A 13377-nucleotide genomic window follows, 5' to 3' on the forward strand; every position below is an offset into this window, starting at 1 on the left:
CATGCCAACTTTAATGGTGATCCTTTGGGATCCTATACACATGGCTGGGGGAGGGTCCTATATGATCATTACTCATAAAAAATTGTAGTTTTGTTTTTGAAAATTTAAAACTATATGGAAATAAAAAATTGTAGTTTTGCTTGTGGAAAGGGTTTCAATTAGTGCAAAATATTTTTATGGGTCCTACACATGTTTTTGAGGATCGATAATCATTTAATATTTATTAGATAGTTGGTTATGAGCTGACAACAGAGGTTGATACCAATTAACCATGTTAAACTATAACCACTTGATTGATGTGATGATATCATTAACTCGTGGTCAGTGCACAATGCCTCACCCAAGTCCACTCGGACTCGGGCGAGTAACTCGACTTGGTCCTACCATAAGTTATGCGTGAAAATTGGGGTACAAAAAAATAAAGAATAAAAAATCCTAAATAAATTCTTAAAAAGGGGCAACCGAGGCCTCTCTCTCTTCGTGGCGGTAGATCCATCCCCGTTTCATATCTCCCTTTCTTTGTAAATGAGGGCCAAATCCAACCACATCTCTCTCTCCGTGTTATTAGTTTCACTTCAGAGTCTTATTCGGTTTGTGATAAAAATGAAGCAATTCGGTGCTTTGGATGATTCAGGGGAAGACTTTGGACTTTTTAAAAAATTTAATATAAAAATAATAATAATAAATATTTTTAAAAAAAGAAAAATGCTTTAGTATAAATATTTATTTGCTTAGGCCAAAGAACACACCCGAATTTAGCTGAAATGGCAAAAGTTTAGCCTAAAATCCAAAACTTCGCTTTGGTCTAGCCTAAAATCCAAAAGTTTTCAACCGAAGTGAAGTGAATTTGACAACACTTTTCTCTCTATCTCTCATGGATTTTCACTGTCCTTTCTTCAATTATTTGTTCGCCCCTGCAATTATTGGATGGGAGAGAGAGAGAGAAAGAGAGATGTTAGATATGTGAATCCATTGCTTCCTGTTTTTTAGGGAACCATACATTATGTATTTTGAGTCAATATCATCTCCTATATTGTAGAAGAGATAATATGTTAAGATAAGTCATTTGTATGTTTTGGTTTAAGCCAAAATAGATTCTATCTTGTAGACTACCTATTTTATGGGAAATAAGTTCCTATTTTTCTAGGAAACTAAATCCTAGTAGTTGTGGGAAATCTATGGGAGTTAGGATTGAGGTAAAGATGGATCAGGTGAGTCTCCCATGGGGTTCCTCTTTATAAGTAGCATATTAGAGAGAGAGAAAAATATACATTGAAGAATTCTTCAAGTAAAAGTCCAGAGAGAAAATGATTAGTTCTTTAACCCTCGTGTGGATATTCCAGTGAGAGAAATATATTGTTTTAGGGCTTGAGAGAGAGCTTGTAATCCTTTGTATTCTTCATCATTGCATGATGTTTTTCTTTTTAGTGAAAGAGAACTTTGTTGCCCTAAGGATGTAGGAAACTTGTCGTGCCACGTAAATATTTGTGTTTCGGTTTTTATTTTTTGTACTATTTTTCTTTCCCTTGTTTTTGCCAAACCTTGGTTTTTATTCTCTAGAATTGGTATCAGAACCTTAGGGTTGTTTAAGATCCTTGTTGGGTATATGGTTTGTGACAATCGCATATCTTTGAATATGGCTGGAGGAAGTTCAACCATATATGAAATTTTAAAATTTGACGGTTCGAATTTCTCAACATGGAAATTAAAAATGTACGTGGTGTTAATGAAAGATGGTTGTGTAGTGCCTTTAAAAGGCAGATAAAATAAACCGAAAAATATGGATGATGAAGAATTTGATGAGAATGATGAATTCGCCAGAGCGGATATTTTCTTAGCGCTTGATGAGCCCGTTTTATTCTATGTCTCTTCATAAACTTTTGTGAAAAAATGATGAGATAGGTTGAAAAATATTTATAAAGGTAAGTATCTTCCTAGTAAAAAATTTATTCGTTGGAAACCTTACAATCTCATAATGGTGCATTTTTGCAATGGCACTTATATAAGTTTAACGCCTTGATTAGCAAGTTGGTGTTACTGGACGTAAATGTTGATGAAAAATAATAAGCAGCCATTTTACTTTATTCTATACTGAAATCTTGAGGTGGATTAATTATGAATCTCACTAATGCAAAATCTATTGAATTTGATCCCGTTGTTTCAGCACTTCTGACAGAGGAGTCTAGTCAAAAGTCTAGTCATGATTCCTTTGGAAATGTGTTTGTAACACAGGGAAGCTCAATGGAGAGAACTATAGGTAGATGTCAGTGAAGATCCAAATCAAGAACGCATGAGAAATTGAAGTGTTTGAGCCATAGAAAGTTAGGCCATATGAGGAAAAGATTGTAAGGCATAGAAATAAAGCTAGAAAGCCCTAGATATGGTTATGATGAGGAGCCTAGTTCAAGTAAATCTCAAGGAAATCTAGTAGAAAAAATTGACTTTTCTGAAGATGGGAAAGTTTTGCAGTTTTAACTATTTGATTCAGGTGCATCACACATAGGGATTGGTTGTATAGGTACCAACCATGTGATGGAGGTGTTGTTTGCATGGGAAATAATTACTCATGTAAAATAGTTGGAGATGTAAGAATCAAGATGTTCAATAGAGGCATATGCTTCATCCCAAGTGTCAGATATGTTCCGGGTTTTAGAAGAAGTCTCTTGTCATTGGGAAAATTGGATATGCAAGGTTTCAAGTTTAAAGATGAAAAATGATGTCTGAAATTTTTAAAATGAACACTAGTGGTTGCGCAAGGAGACTTAGCAAACAATTTGTACAGACTTGTTGATGAAACAGTGTTGGGAAAGGCTAATATTGTAGAAGTGGACTCTGTCATGACTCTGTGCAGAAGTTGTTTGTACAACTTTTTTTTCCTAATCAATAACTCTCCCAGTTTTGTTATTGACTACAATACACCACAATAGAGGTTTGGATAGATAAACCTATTGATTGTTTTTTCCTTCGTATTTTTTGATGTGATGCATGTTATTTGATCCCAAATGAGACAATAACTAAGTTGGATGAAAATCCAAGAAGTGCATTTTTCTTGGCTGTACTGATGGTACAAATGGGTACAGATTGTGGGATCCTACTGACCACAAGGTCATAGTAAGTTGAGATGTTATTTTCAATAAAAATTTTATGCAGAAAAAGAAAGATAAGCTAAATGCAAAAACTAAGATAAGCTAAATGCAAAAACTGTTGAGGTGTAATGCACTCATGAGAACCAGCGAGATGGTAGTCAGGACCAAGAACCTGAAATTGTCTAAGTGCTTGAAGAATATTTAGGTGATGTTGAATTAAGAAGATTTGATAGACCTAAAAAAGCTCCCGTGAGGCTTAACGACTATGTCCTATCCTATGCTTGTCTAACAAAAGAAGGTGAGCCGATTTCTTTTCGTGAGGCACGTGAAGTCGATGAAGTCGGTCAATGGAGAACATCTATGGAATAAAAGATGGAGATCCTGCGAAACAATAAAACATGAGACCTCGTCAAACTACCAGAGAAGCGACAGACAATCGGTTGCATGTGGGTCTTCAAAAAGAAGAAAGGTCTTGATGATATTGTTGAAAGGTGTAGAGCTCGATTGGTTGTGAAAGGTTATGCTTAGAAAGCATGTATTGATTTTGATGAGATATTTTCTCCTATTGTATGCCACTATTAGAGTTGTTTTGGTTATGGCTGCTGTTCTTGATTTAAAGTTTGATCAATTAGATGTAAAGCTGCATTTTTGCATGGTGACTTAAAAGAATAAATTTATATGAAAGGAAAATAAAAATAATTTGGTTTGTAGGCTTAAGAAATCGTTGTATGAGTTGAAACAAGCGCCGAAATATTGGTACAAACAATTTGACTCTTTCATGTTGAGCTTGAATTTTTGTAGATGTGAAGCTGACTATTGTGCCTATTTTCATGGCTATGGTGTGAAAACTTTATTATCATGTTATTGTATGTTGATGACATGATTGTTGCATGACCAGACAAGGAGAATAATGTAACATAGCTGGCTAGGGAATTTTAGATGAAAGAATTGGGAGCCGTAAATTGAATTCTTTAGATGAGTGTACTTAGAAATATGAATAACAATAAAATCTGGTTAACTCAAAAGACTTATGTGGACATGGTTTTGTGGCGCTTCAATATGCATAATGGCAAAAGCAGTTAGTACCTCATTTCCTGTGTATATGAAGTTGTGTTTGATACAAAGTCTTCGCATCGAAGCATGAAAGACACAGATGCCTCAAGTACCATAAATTCATCTGCAGTAGGGAGTCTCATGTTTGCTATGGTTAGCACCAGACCTGACAAAGCACAAGCAGTGGGAGTTGTAAGCAGATATATGGCAAATCCTGGCCATGATCATTGGACTGTTGTGAAGTAGCTCATTCAGTATTTGAAGGGAACTTGCGATGTTGGTATTTGTTACAATGGAATAGATTTGAAAGTCACTTGTTATATCGATGCGAACTTTGCATGTGACTTGGATAAAAGAAGATCTACTACCAGATATGTTTTTTTTTTTAGAGGTGGTGCAGTTGGTTGGTTATCAAGGTTGCAATTTGTGGTGGTGTTGTCTTCTACAGAAGCTGAGTATATGTCACTTACTCATGTATCTAAATAAACAAATTGGCTAAACATGTTACTTGGTGAATTTTGAGTTGGGCAATATGGTATTCCACTTCATTGTGATAACCAGAGTGCCTTGTTTCTAGCAAGAAATCCACCCTTCCATGACAGAACTAAACATATTGATATTCCGTACCACTGTATTCACGATGTGGTAGAAGATGGAAAAATTTTATTGTAGAAAATTCATATTGATGCCAATCCAACATATTTGTTGACTAAGCCCACTGGGAACGGGAAGTTCACTTCTTGCAGGGCTTCCTTGACGCTTGTGGTTATTTGATGATTAGTAAACGGTGCGCAACAATTTTACAGCAGACTAGTCATACTGGAAATATGTCTTCTGGTGGGAGAATGTTGGATATGCGAATCCTTTGTTTCCTATTTCTTAGGGAACCATATGTGATATATTTCGAGTCAATATTAACTCTTATTTTGTAGGAGAGAGAATATTTTACGATAAGCCATTTGCGTGTTTTGGTTTAAGCCAAAATAAATCCTATATTGTAGACTTCCTGTTTTAGGGCTTGTGAGAGAGCTTGTAATCCCTTGTATTCTCCATGCGCTTGCATGGTGTTTTTTTGATTAGTGAAATAACACTTTGCTACCCCGTAAAGGTAGAAAACTCGTCGAACCACGTAAGTCTTTGTATTTCCGTTCTTTTACTTTTCTGCACTATTTTTTTTCCCTTATTTTTGTCAAACTTTGGTTTTTATCATCTATAAGAGAAGGATTAGTTGCTTCAGATGAACGGACCATCAATCTTCTCATATTCTTGAATAACAAATCAAGCAACGGAGAGAATCGAAATATGTTATTTGGCTCCTTAGCTTTATGACAATTTTAGTTTTTTTAATGTTATTGTATGAGTATAAACTCTTTATTTAGCTCCTTAGCTCTATGACAATCTTAGTTTTTTCTATATTCTTGTATGAGTATAAAATCTTCGGACTTCCATGTTGGGGGTATTCTCTATAAATTTCCATGTGGGGATGAGAGAAGGGGGGAGATGAGATGTCATGGCTGAGAGAGAGATGTTATGATCAGCAGGGAGAGAAGTGTGAGAGAGAAGGGCTTGTAAAATTAGAGGGAGAGAGAATTAAATTCCATTTGGCCACGCACAGTTGCCTTTACTTTATAATTTTTATTTATTTATTATATTTTTAAGTATATACCGCTCTGACGAGTCCATTGGGACTTGCCCGAGCAACTCACCTCGGGCCAATGGCTAGCAAACTTGGTCCGCGGAAATCTTTAGAACATTGCTAGCAGTACTTATTGTTTTTGGGCTACAATTAATTCAAAAAATGCGTACACTATTGCAGGCTCTTTGCCAGTATTCCGAGCATGTTCAAAGGGGTTCCTTAGACACATACGAAGTATATATGTATGATATCCCATAAAAAACTCCTCGTTAAAAAGTATTTTTCAAATAATTAAACTACAATCGTTTTGATTCCATTAGTAGGGTACTTGCAATGTTAACCAATAGATTCATTGTAATGCAGAAATACAAGTCCCACCTCCTATGAATTGTTCACACACTCGATGATGGATGAGAAGTCTTCACACACATAAACGCACAAGAATTAAGGGGTAAGCTTTATAAATAAAAATACGTTTGTTTTAGAAAAACAAATATATTTTTATACTTTGTTTTATAGGATTACGATTATTTGCTATTATTATAAGAAAATAGCAATCACCCTTAACTGTTGGATGTGAAATTCAATAGCATGGGGTACGACAAAGTTTGAATTTTTTTTGAACAGGCAATACAACTAGCAGCCTGATTTCCAAACTACAGTCATGGATAATTGGAAAAATCCATCAAAAGAGGCATATTGTTGCATGATTTGTAAAAAAAATTATTCACAGTAACTCAAGTGAACTTTATTTTTCAGAGTTTACCGATCATTTTACTCCATAAATATGAAGTCTATGTTAAGACATAAATAGTTATTAGAGGACGATGATAGTCCATGAAAAGATGTGCATTTTCTTATTTAATTAGAGGTCATAAGCATAATTATCCCTGTAAAAGGGCAAGTGGTCCAAATCTATTGCAGCTTTATATCAAAACCAGGATTGTCAAAATTGAAAATGGAAAAGAAGCATGTTGCTAACTTGAATTTGAAGCAAATCTAAGTTATAAAGCCAGCACCACATATAGGAATCACACTAAGCTTTGCTAAAATAGTCTCTAGAAAAAGGGACTTGCAATCCAACTTTATGCTTTGATGGAACCAAAACAAAGTAGAGCTTTTTTTATGCAAATAGTGTCGGCATGGACGTATTATGTCTAAGAGGTGGTCATTCTAGAGAGGGATGGGTGGGTTGGAGAGAGAGATAGGTGGTTCTTTATGATTTCTATTATCTTAATGAATATCATATTTTTTTTTAAAAAGAAAAAGAAAAAAATAAAAATAAAATATGGGTGGGTTGAGAGAGAGAGGGGTGGGTTGGGAGAGCGCGGCCCTAAATATCTTGGGCCTCTCGTGGCCTTAGGTCCAGGCCTGGGCTAAGCTACTACGGCATGAGGGTTGGCTCAGGGCCATGGGTATTGCGTTCACATGCCGTGAGTACTTAAAAGGTGAGCTTCAAGGACGAAAGATGAATTTTGTTTTTTTTATTTAATAATGATATTGGTATGAAGTTCAGGTCTCATTTCATAGTTATAAGTAGAATTAAATAAAAATAACAAAAATATACCTACGTCCCAAAATTGAGGTAAATATTTATTTAAATACAAAATAAAATATGGAATTAAAAATTGGCCATTACATACAGTATTGTGAAATCTCAACCATTGAAATATTGCTTGTGCACCCTTCCACGTGTTTCCTTTCTTGAATTGTGTTTGGCCCCGCCCGACCCAATCGGCTTAGCCCAGACAATGCTTGGGCCAAGGCGTCTTTGGCCCCGTCTAAGCCAAGCACAGCTCAAGCCAAGCCTCTAAGGACCACGGTTGGGCCAAGGCCAAGGTTGACTTAGCCTCTGTTGGGTTCATAGTCATCCCTAGGTGGGTACAGAGGACCTTCCCATTGAGAACCAAAGGGAGGGAATGTTTGTACAGAGTACGAAAGCACATGTGGGTGTGCTAAGGCGCTTAATATCACCTTTGGCTTATGCATAAGCGCAAGTCCGAGCGATTTTTTTTTTAATAAAAATCAGTGAGGAATAAGTATTATTTTGAATAAACAATCATTTACATTTAATACGAGAAAGATTGAAACTTCTCTTTTGATAACTACCCATGGTTGGGAGTACAGTCGAATGGCAATCGTTGTTAGAGAAAAGTTGGGAGTCACGCCATTCTCACGTGCCAATCCAATCGATACCCTTTCCTTGACGTGATGGTTATTTCTAGTCAAGCAATGAACATATTCCCTCCCTCTCTCTCTCTAAAAGACCCCACCACCACCACCACCTATAAATATTCGCATTGTTCTCTTTTTGGGCATTTTACTTTCCCCACCAAAACCACGTCTACCCCAAGTACTCGATTAGGGGATTCGTTTGCATTTTGATGGAGCCGTTCAACCGTCTGCGTTTTTTTCCTTAACCAACACCTTTTTAGTAGTCCTAATCCGGTGGAGAATAAATGGCGGTGGTAAAGTTTGGCTGTGTATGCTTAAAAGTAGGCCATTTCTTCTTTGACAGAGGTCAAGTAAGTTAGTTGTATGTTGCAACTAATGCTTGAGTATGGTCCCTCACACATACACTCTCTCTTGACAATTTTTGTGTTCACTCTGTAAAAGTTTCTCCCTGAGGAGACACTTAGGCAAACATGAATGTTGAAGCAACTATTGTTTTTAATGGCAATTGAGAGATGTAGAAATTAGATAAGGGCGGCAACTGGTCGGGCCGGGTCCGGGATAGCTCTGGCCTTGGCATGGCTTTTGTCCCCATTGGGCCAGGCCTGATACAAATAAAGACAAATAGGAAAAAACAAGGGGGGACGGGGGGGGGGGAGGGAGGGATGGTGGCATGGCTTTTGTCCCCATTGGGCCAGGCCTGATACAAATAAAGACAAATGGGAGAGTCGGGCCGGGCCAAATTGACCGGCACTGGCCCTAACCTAGCCCTCGGGCCACAATTTGTAGCCCAGGCCTTACTTTTCTAGAACCAGGCCCAAGCCTAAAACTAGGGAATGAATTGTCATTTTTAGAGAGGGAGAGAGATACTAAAGGGGGAGAGAGATACTAAAGGGCACACATGCGTTGTCATTTTCATGTGATCGAATAATATCTTTTTTAGAGGCATTTTTTTTTTTGTGATTTTGAAGGCTTCTTGGATCAATTTTGTCCCTTCTCCACCACGTTTTCTTTTTTTTTTTAGGCAAATTTTGTCATTTTAAAGGATTTTTGAATCATTTTTGGCCCCTTCCCAACATTTTTTTTTAGTGGCGAATTTTGGCATTTTTAGGGCTTCTTGGATCAATCTTGTCCCTTCTCAACCTCCTTATGGCTACAGACTTAGGCCTAATAGATAGTTATGGCAAGAGCTACTCCAAAGTTTTTCTTAAATTACCACAGTATCCAATAACTAAGCTCCCTTTCATCTTTGGAGACTTCTTACAAAATGTTTGGTAAATGACAAGAAGTGTGGGATGCCGAATATCACTTACGTCGTGTTTGATTGGTGGGAAATTTCAATTTTATAGCATTTTCCGTGTATTGTTATGCGGGAAGCGTGGCTAACGGCTTCCAAACTAGCCTTAAAATGAAGATGATTTGCGGAAGCCATGATAGAAGTTGGAGAGGAGCATGCTATCCCATGGAAGCTTGGGCTTTTAGACTTGGTTGAAGAAGATGTCATTTTGGCAGTCGCTTATTCCATCAATCAAACATGTCTTTAAGCTCATGTCTGTAACATTTGAAGGACTACAAAATAACACGTAGACCCTAAAAAAATTCATTGGTAATCCATTAAAAATAACGCCAAAATGTCCGAAACCTTCACATTTTATAAAGGCTCACACAGTTGGATTATAGATATCCCTTAATAAGAATAGTTGCTTTGGAGGATTTTTTCGATTGCTGGATCACCTTCAAAATTATGCAATGAGTATTTTCAAAAAAAAAAAAAAAATTGAATTTTGAGTCTCTAGATAGTTAGATTGAACCATCTGAAAATTGATCTTTATCTCCTCGATATTTGGAGGTTACCTCTTTTCAATAAAACATATTTAAAAAATTATTTTTGTTGATTTTTAAGTTGGCTGCTAGGTTGAGGAGGTTATGTCCCCTAAATCTGAGATCCTACCAGTATTCTTAAACGGGTTTTACTCGAGGGAATAAATAGACAATATACTCCCTATGTAATTGGACAATATTCTTTGGCACGCGCATATAATCTTCAGATTAAATTCTTCTATAGTCATCCATATTATCCAACTACACATCTTTGTAAGAATATAATCACTATATATTATCGGGTAAAATATTATCTCCTTGTCAAGTATGATTCAGACAATATTATTCTCGCTTAGATAGCATGGTCACTATAGGAATACTCGTCTTTCTACTGGGAATGGGATTGGTGGTTTGGGAGGCAAATGCTTCAACATAATATCCTACCCACCGTTAACATAGTTTTTTTTAAAAAAATTGTCTTCCTTCTATCACTTGTAAAAGCTTTGCGGTCCTATTAATACATGTAGGTCTCTATTTATCATTTTTTTAGCAATACCGCTTTCGAGCAATTTAAATTCAGCAGTAGGAATCAAACTTGAGAAGTAGTATTGCAACCATCACACTTTCACTGTCGTCCCTGATTCCTGCATCAGACATGCAGTGGGATGGACCTCCATGTAAGCTATAAGTGAGGCTAAGAATAGGTACATATTCAAGAATGGCCTCTTACTCGGGGAAAAGTATATATGTATGAAGATGTATCATACAATTAGCATGATACATGTCGATTCTACCATCCATACTCAATGACTAACGGTAGAAATGAACCAGCATTTTTGCTCAAGTTCGCCATTGTCTCTTTTTCGACGAGACCATATCATTTCCACCATTTCTCGAACACAACACTTCCACCATTCATTGAGCATGGACACGGGAGAAGATTTATTGGATGATTTCCACTGTTGATGTGCAATGAATATACAAGCCCACCACCTTACAGCATAGTGAAAACTAAGAGGACCGAGATCGAAGGAGGAATTCGCAGCCCGCATTTGCATGTCGAATAAAAAAAATTTGAGAAAAGTTGGGGGCTAATGAACTATTACGCACCAGTAGTTTCACTTATGCTAAGAAAAAATGAAGAGAATTGACATAAAAAATTCGAAGTAAAATAGATTAGTGATCCTCAAAGCTCAACCATATTTTTTATATTTTATCTTTCAATCTTGGTAGCTTACCCTACGATGCAAGCCCGCTCATGATCATCCTCTCTAATAGCCCTTGCTAAGTCCTAGGGACAAGGTAGGAATTTAAAACATTGAGGACCATTTCAAATATATCTTGTGGGATTATATAAGGCCATTAATTTTTTGTATAGGATGGTCATAATCACTGTTAACTATTGGATGCAATATGATAGATTGAAGTATATTACAAGATAAATTTTATTTTAGACTTTGTGCACAACCAACGACACATCTTGATGGATCGAAGTAGATTACAACATTTGATAAATTTTATTTTAGACTTTGTGCACAACCAATGACACATCTCAATTCACATTTAGCAATAAATAATCGTGACATCCTTATATAAAAAATAAATAGCCTTATTGTATATATATTTTTTTATCTTTTTTGTATTATGAGATTCAACCCATTCAAATACAATTACGTCATTTGTTATCATCACATCGTTAAAATTTTTTTCCAACTAATTGAGATCCGCTACACAAATCGAGGTCCGTCATTTTGCTTTATTAAAAGTCATACCCTCAATAAGGTTATAAATCTCTATATTTTATCTCATTACTTCAAATAATGTCCTTTTAGATCTACCACTTGACTTTTATATCGGTCACGTACTTAACACAACCCAACCCCTTTATTCGAGCATAGGATGGGTTAAGGGAAAATTTAATACCCTCACTATTCTTAGATCAAATTGCGACATTTGTCAAAACGACCCTATACCTATAATCCAAGGCAGGCGGGGTAAGAAAGAAACATAAGAACATTTTCGGGACCCATTCTCTAAAGATCACCGTCCATCCACAAATTGGAAGGTGTTGAGTCACGGGACCATTGATTTGCGATTACATGGATCTCAATACACCTTCCAAAAGAAAGAGTCACCCTAGAACAGCGTTAGGGGCCTTTCCGGATTTCTCGACTTCAAGCACAAAAACTACATGCCCAATTCTGATATTCCGCCAATTTATATAGGGCTTGTGCGTCATTTGTGGTGGCGGAAACGTAAAACGGACTCCTCATGTACTTTGGCTTTATGACTACGTCATCCAATGACCGGATTCCACGTGTCGAATAGGCCACCTGCACAAAGGCAGCGGCGCTCAGGCTAGAGTCGCGTGGTCATTTGCTGGAGCCATAAAACGCAAGTATACAAAATCCATTCCCCTCTCATTCTCCCTCTCCTTTCCTCTCGCTCGACAGGGACTCTCTTCAAACGCACACCCTATCTCTTGAAAGGCACATTCTCTCTCTACACAGGCTTTCTCGCTCAGTCGCTCTCTCTATCCTTAAGTTCACATTCTTTCTCTCACTTCACAGGTACTGCCACAACAGTGCCTCTCTCCCTCTCTGCATCTCGCCTGTTGAAAAAAAGCAAGAGTCATGAAAAACTCGACGAAGAGTGATCTGAGATAGTCCTCTACATGATTTTTTTGGGCTCCGGAACCCTAGATTTTAGGCTTCTGCGGGCTTGCATGGCGGAATTTTGAGAGGCGGGAAGGAAGTGTTTGAGAACCGCGAAAGATAGGATGTATAAGGTGTGTTCTTCGCCTTGTTTTCGGTGTGAGGTTGTAAATCTTGGCTTCTTTGTTTCTTCGATTTCTTTTGATGGAAATTATGGGAAAAAGTGGAGAAAACTAATCAAACTGGCTATTGGCCGGGATTGTTAGGTGACATTCATGCTTTTATGGATTTTTCACCTTGTTTTTCCAGGTTAGGTTTCTTTTTGAACTGGATATGGAGGAGGAGATTTGAGTATTTAGAGGATGATTTTCAATCTACTTTAAAACGAGGTAATATGAGATTTTTAGGTGGGGAAAGGGTGAACATTTTGTCTATCTCTGCATTTCTTTAACTTTTGGCCTTATTTTTAAATTTTTGTGCAGATTTTGGCCGAGTTTACGTTATCTTTGAAATGAGGTTAGTGCTCAATCATAAAAGCTGCAGAATTGATAATTATGACGGAAGCTAGGTTATTTAGTGTATTATTTTTATCTTGTGATGTAGAATCGAATGAATTTGTCGAGCTAGGAGAACCTGTTAAGATGTGCTTATGATGATATCATCTTTTGAGCAATGGTAAATTTTATATGTTATTTTTAATCTGTTGAAGGATTGGCCTATCAGATACGTAATGCTTCCTTTTATTTTTTTAATTAGTTTTTCTTGTAAACATTACAGAAATCTGGAAGGAATTGAAAGAAGCTTGCGAGGCTCTAATTCTATTGTGCAGGAGTTGAAATAATACTGGAGTTTTTGGCAGAAATTCAGCAACATTTGTGTTGTTTAGTTTTTTAGGCTCTGTTATTTTAGCAGATTTTAGAAGATTTTGTATTGATAAAGTGAGTTCAGCCTGCTC

Source organism: Amborella trichopoda, chromosome 3, assembly GCF_054954075.1.
Source record: "Amborella trichopoda isolate Santa Cruz 75 chromosome 3, AtrichopodaSantaCruz75HAP2 v2.0, whole genome shotgun sequence".
In the NCBI taxonomy this organism is placed as follows: Eukaryota; Viridiplantae; Streptophyta; class Magnoliopsida; order Amborellales; family Amborellaceae; genus Amborella; species Amborella trichopoda.